The sequence below is a fragment of the Eleutherodactylus coqui genome, chromosome 7, assembly GCF_035609145.1.
Source record: "Eleutherodactylus coqui strain aEleCoq1 chromosome 7, aEleCoq1.hap1, whole genome shotgun sequence".
Lineage (NCBI taxonomy): Eukaryota > Metazoa > Chordata > Amphibia > Anura > Eleutherodactylidae > Eleutherodactylus > Eleutherodactylus coqui.
Window position 1 is genome coordinate 3,254,028 of NC_089843.1, and position 6,000 is coordinate 3,260,027.

Genomic DNA, 6,000 nt, shown 5'->3' on the forward strand with positions numbered 1-6,000 from the left:
TGCCTCTTGGGGGCGCTCCTGACTCTGGGGGTGTCCTGTCCTGGGGGGTGGCTCCCGCCTCTTGGGGCCTCTGGCTCTTGGAGGCGTCCTGTCCTGGGGGGGGGGGGGGGTCTCCCGCCTCTTGGGGCTTCTGCCTCTTGGGGGCGTCCTGTCCTCGGGGGTGTCCTGTCCTGGGGGGTGGCTCCTGTCCTCGGGGGGCTTCTGCCTGTTGGGGGCGTCCTGTCCGGGGTGCTCCTGCCTCTGGGAGCTCTGCCACTTGGTGGCGTCCTGTCCTCGGGGGCGCTCCTGACTCTGGGGGCGTCCTGTCCTGGAAGGTGGCTCCCGCCTCTTGGGGGCGCTCCTGACTCTGGGGGCGTCCTGTCCTGGGGGGGGGGGGGGAGTCTCCTGCCTCTTGGGGCTTCTGCCTCTTGGGGGCGTCCTGTCCTCGGGGGTGTCCTGTCCTGGGGGGTGGCTCCCGCCTCTTGGAGGCGCTCCTGCGTCTGAGGGCGTCCTGTCCTGGGGGGGCTTCTGCCTGTTAGGGGCGTCCTGTCCGGGGTGCTCCTGCCTCTGTGGGCCTCTGCCACTTGGGGGCGTCCTGTCTTGGGGGGTGCTCCTGACTCTGGGGGCGTCCTGTCCTGGAAGGTGGCTCCCGCCTCTTGGGGGCGCTCCTGACTCTGGGGGTGTCCTGTCCCCCAAGGCCTAAGGACTCTGCGCTCTCTCCTGGTTCCCCCACCTCTCTAACCTCTCATTTAGGACGCTTTCACACAGCTGAGAAAATCCCGTAAGATTTGTGCTTGCGAGACGTACAACCCCCGCACCAATATGAACCCCATTCTTTTGTACTGGGCCATACACATGAGGGATCTTCTTCCAGGGTTCGGTCCTCTCCTCCTCCCTTTGCTGTTGGCGTTCCTCGGCGTTCGGTCCACTCCTCTTCCCCTTGTTGGCGTTCCTCGGGGTTCGGTCCTCTCCTCTTTCCCTTACTGTTGGGGTTCCTCAGGGTTCGGTCCTCTCCTCTTCCGCTGTCTGTTGGGGTTCCCCAGGGTTCGGTGCTCTCGTCTTCCCCTTGCTGTTGGCGTTCCACAGGGTTCGGTCTCCTCCTCTTCCTCTTGCTGTTGAGGTTCCTCAGGGTTCGGTCCTCTCCTCTTCCCCCCTGCTGTTGGGGTTCCTCAGGATTCGTCCCCCCCCCCCCCCCCCCCGCTGTTGGGGTTCCTCAAGATTCGGTCCTCTCCTCCCTTTGCTGTTGCCGTTGCTCGGGGTTCGGACCTCTCCTCTTTCCCTTACTGTTAGGGTTCCTCAGGGTTCGGTCCTCTCCTCTTCCGCTGTCTGTTGGGGTTCCCCAGGGTTCGGTGCTCTCCTCTTCCGCTGTCTGTTGGGGTTCCCCAGGGTTCGGTGCTCTCCTCTTCCCCTTGTTGGCATTCCTCAGGGTTCGGTCCTCTCTACTGTTGGGGTTCCTCAGGGTTCGATCCTCTCCTCTTCCCCTTGCTGTTGCCGTTCCCCAGGGTTCGGTCCTCTCCTCTTACCCTTGTTGTTGGCGTTCCTCAGGGTTCAGTCCTCTTCTCTATCCCTCTTGCTGTTGGGGTCCCTTAGGGTTCGGTCCTCTCCTCTTCCCCTTGCTGTTGGCTTTTCTCAGGGTTCGGTTCTCTCCTCTTCACCTTGCTATTGGGTTTCCTGAGAGTTCGGTCTTCCTCCTCTTCCCCTTGCTGTTGGGGTTCCTCAGGGTTCGGTCCTCTCCTCCTCCCTTTGCTGTTGGGGTTCCTCAGGGTTCTGTCCATTCCTCTTCCCCTTGCTGTTGGGGTTCCTCAGGGTTCGTTCCTCTCCTCTTCCGTTTGCTGTTGCCTTTCCTCAGGGTTCAGTCCTCTTCCCCTTCTTCCAGGGTTCGGTCCTCTCCTCCTCCCTTTGCTGTTGCCGTTCCACAGGGTTCGGTCCTCTCCTCTTCCCCTTTCTGTTGGGGTTCCTCAGGGTTCGGTCCTTTTCTCTTCCCCTTGCAATTCCTTAGGGTTCGATCCTCTCCTCCTCCCTTTGCTGTTGGGGTTCTCAGGGTTCGGTCCTCTATTCTTCCCTTTGCTGTTGGCGTTCCTCAGGGTTCGGTCCTCCGCTCCTCCCTTTGCTGTTGGTGTTCCTCAGGGTGCGGTCCTCTCCTCTTCCCTTTGCTGTTGGTGTTCCTCAGGGTGCGGTCCTCTCCTCTTCCCTTTGCTGTTGGTGTTCCTCAGGGTGCGGTCCTCTCCTCTTCCCTTTGCTGTTGGTGTTCCTCAGGGTGCGGTCCTCTCCTCTTCCCTTTGCTGTTGGTGTTCCTCAGGGTGCGGTCCTCTCCTCTTCCCTTTGCTGTTGGTGTTCCTCAGGGTGCGGTCCTCTCCTCACTGGCTGTTGGCGCTCCCCAGGTTTCAGTCCTCTTTCCCTTGCTGTTGGCGTTCCCCAGGGTTTGGTCCTTTCTTCCCCTTGCTGTTGGCGTTCCTCAAGGTTTGGTCCTTTCTTCCCCTTGCTGTTGGCGTTCCTCAATGTTCGGTCCTTTCTTCCCCTTGCTGTTGGCGTTCCTCAGGGTTCGGTCCTCTCCTCTTCCCCTTGCTGTTGGCGTTCCTCAGGGTTCGTTCTTCTCCTCTTTCCCTTACTGTTGGGGTTCCTCAGGGTTCAATCTTCTTCTCTTCCCCTTGCTGTTGGCGTTCCTCAGGGTTCAGTCTTCTCCTCTTCCCCTTGCTGTTGGCGTTCCTCAGGGTTCGGTCTTCTTCTCTTCCCCTTGCTGTTGGCGTTCCTCAGGGTTCAGTCTTCTCCTCTTCCCCTTGCTGTTGGCGTTCCTCAGGGTTCGGTCTTCTCCTCTTCCCCTTGCTGTTGGCGTTCCTCAGGGTTCGGTCTTCTCCTCTTCCCCTTGCTGTTGGCGTTCCTCAGGGTGGGTTCGGTCTTCTCCTCTTCCCCTTGCTGCTGGCGTTCCTCAGGGTGGGTTCGGTCTTCTCCTCTTCCCCTTGCTGTTGGCGTTCCTCTGGGTTCGGTCTTCTCCTCTTCCCCTTGCTGTAGGCGCTCCTCAGGGTTCGGTCTTCTCCTCTTCCCCTTGCTGTTGGCGTTCCTCAGGGTTCGGTCTTCTCCTCTTCCCCTTGCTGTTGGCGTTCCTCAGGGTGGGTTCGGTCTTCTCCTCTTCCCCTTGCTGTTGGCGTTCCTCAGGGTGGGTTCGGTCTTCTCCTCTTCCCCTTGCTGTTGGCGTTCCTCTGGGTTCGGTCTTCTCCTCTTCCCCTTGCTGTAGGCGCTCCTCAGGGTTTGGTCCTCTCCTCGTCCCCTTGCTGTTGGCGTTCCTCAGGGTTCGGTCCTTTCTTCCCCTTGCTGTTGGCGTTCCTCAGGGTTCAGTCTTCTCCTTTCCCCTTGCTGTTAGGGTTCCTCAGGGTTCGGTGCTCTCCTCTTCCTCTTGCCATTCCCCAGGTTTCGGTCCTCTCCTCTTTCGCTTGCTGTTGCCGTTCCTCAGGCTTCAGTCCTCTCCTCTTCCCCTTGCTGTTGGCGTTCCTCAGGGTCCGGTCCTCTCTTCTTCCCCTCTTGCTGTTGGGATTCCTAAGGGTTTGTTCCTTTCCTCTTCCCCTTGCTGATGGCGTTCCTCAGGGTTTAGTTCTCTCCTCTTCACCTTGCTATTGGGTTTCCTGAGAGTTCGGTCCTCTCCTCTTCCTTTTGCTGTTGGGGTTCCTCAGGGTTCGGTCCTCTCCTCTTCCTCTTGGGGTTCCTCAGGATTCGGTCTTCTCCTCTTCCCTTTGCTGTTGGGGTTCCTCAGGGTTCAGTCCTCTCCTCTTCCCCTTGCTGTTGGGGTTCCTCAGGGTTCGGTCCTCTTGCTGTTGGGGTTCCTCAGGGTTCGGTCTTCTCCTCTTCCCTTTGCTGTTGGGGTTCCTCAGGGTTTGGTCCTCTCCTCTTCCCCTTGCCATTCCTCAGGGTTCGATCCTCTCCTCCTCCCTTTCCTGTTGGTGTTCCTCAGGGTTCGGTCCTCTCTTCTTCCCCTTGCTGTTGGCGTTCCCCAGTGTTTGGTCCCCTTTCCCTTGCTGTTGGTGTTCCCCAGTGTTTGGTCCCCTTTCCCTTGCTGTTGGCGTTCCCCAGTGTTTGGTCCCCTTTCCCTTGCTGTTGGCGTTCCCCAGTGTTTGGTCCTCTCTTTCCCTTTGCTGTTGGGGTTCCTGAGGCTTCGGATCCTCTCCTCTTTCCTTTGCTGTTGCTGCTCCTTAGGGTTCGGTCCTCTCCTCCTCCCCTTGCTGTTGGCGTTCCTCAGGGTTCGGTCCTCTCTTTACCTTGCTGTTGGTGTTCCTCAGGGTTCGGTCCTCTCCTCCTCCCTTTGCTGTTGGTGTTCCTCAGGGTTCGGATCCTCTCCTCTTTCCCTTGCTGTTGCTGCTCCTTAGGGTTCGGTCCTTTCCTCCTCCCCTTGCTGTTGGCGTTCCCCAGTGTTTGGTCCTCTCTTTACCTTGCTGTTGGTGTTCCTCATGGTTTGGTCCTCTCCTCCTCCCTTTGCTGTTGGTGTTCCTCGGGGTTCGGATCCTCTCCTCTTTCCCTTGCTGTTGCTGCTCCTTAGGGTTCGGTCCTTTCCTCCTCCCCTTGCTGTTGGTGTTCCTCAGGGTTCGGTCCTCTCTTTACCTTGCTGTTGGTGTTCCTCAGGGTTCGGTCCTCTCCTCCTCCCTTTGCTGTTGGTGTTCCTCGGGGGTTCGGTCCTCTCCTTTTCCCCTTCCTGTTGCTGTTCCTCGGGGTTCGGTCCTCTCCTTTTCTCCTTGCTGCTGGGGTTGCTCAGGGTTCAGTCTTCTCCTTTTCCCTTGCTGTTGCGGTTCCTCAGTAGATTTAGCTTTTGGCTCCATCTCTACACAGACGAAACTCACTAATGTACTTCTTCCTTTGGTATGACATCCTCACTACTATAAACTGCCAGTGGCAGTCTGTCGGTTGTCTCTAACACTATGTTGTCTCTCTATCTAAAACCTCTCAAACGCTGAACGTCTTGTGGTTTCCACCATCCTCTGACAGTCTATCTTAGTCTTTAGTGCCACCATAACTCCTTGGAAGCACACCCGCTGCTGTGGGGTCATTTGTGACTGATTTTTCCTTCTCTCTCCATATTCGGTCCCTTGTTTGTTAAGGTCACCAGCACCTCATACATCAGATATTTCCTCACTGTGGAGATGTCAGAAGTCTTTATTACTGCCCTGAACCACTCAGCTTCATTACTGCAAGTCTCTACGGATCGGTTTTACTCTCATTTAGAATCTGACCTCCAATACTGTAGGATTTGGTGTGGAATTCACCCCCTCCTGTGAGAAGGTGCAGTCGGCATCGGAAACCTGCTGCTATAATTGACACTTCTGTTGATTTAAATTGCCACCACAGGTCTATTTCCACAGTGCAGGGTCCACATGGAAGATCCCTCTGTGTGGAAACGCCCCAAACCCTTCCTCCTGCAATCCATCCTGAACATGGCAGACGGGCTCATCCTTCTATCCAACTGCTACAATGATGCCTCCATCAAGTGGCAGACAGTGACTAATGCCTCCACCCTGTGCCACACAGTGATCAATGCACCACCGGGTATGTCACTGCACTGATGCCTCCACCCTGTGCCAGTCACCAACCAATGCCTCCACTGGGTGTGTTACTGCACCGATGTCTCCACCCTGTGCCACACACTGACCAATGCCTCCAGCCTGTGCCAGTCACCAACCAATGCCTCCACTGGGTGCGTCCCTGCACTGGCTGTCCATCAAATATACCCTACATTGAGGGAAGTATATGGACACAGATAGGTGATGAAATTGGGTTCTTTTCCACATTTTGTAATACAGTATTGGGCCGTCTTTAGCCTCCATGACGGCAGTTTCCAGCAGATCCCCATAGATGTGTGGAGGGATTTGTCTTATCACCTTGGCTGCCAGCTCTCTTATAGACAGATGCCCGTTCTGTGAGGACAGCCGTGGTCCATGGCGTGGTGAAGGTGACTCTTCTACAGTGCAGTAAGACACAGCAGGATCCTCCGTTACCTACGATATTCCTGTGGGGTCTCCATGGGGGGCTGTAGAAGAGCCT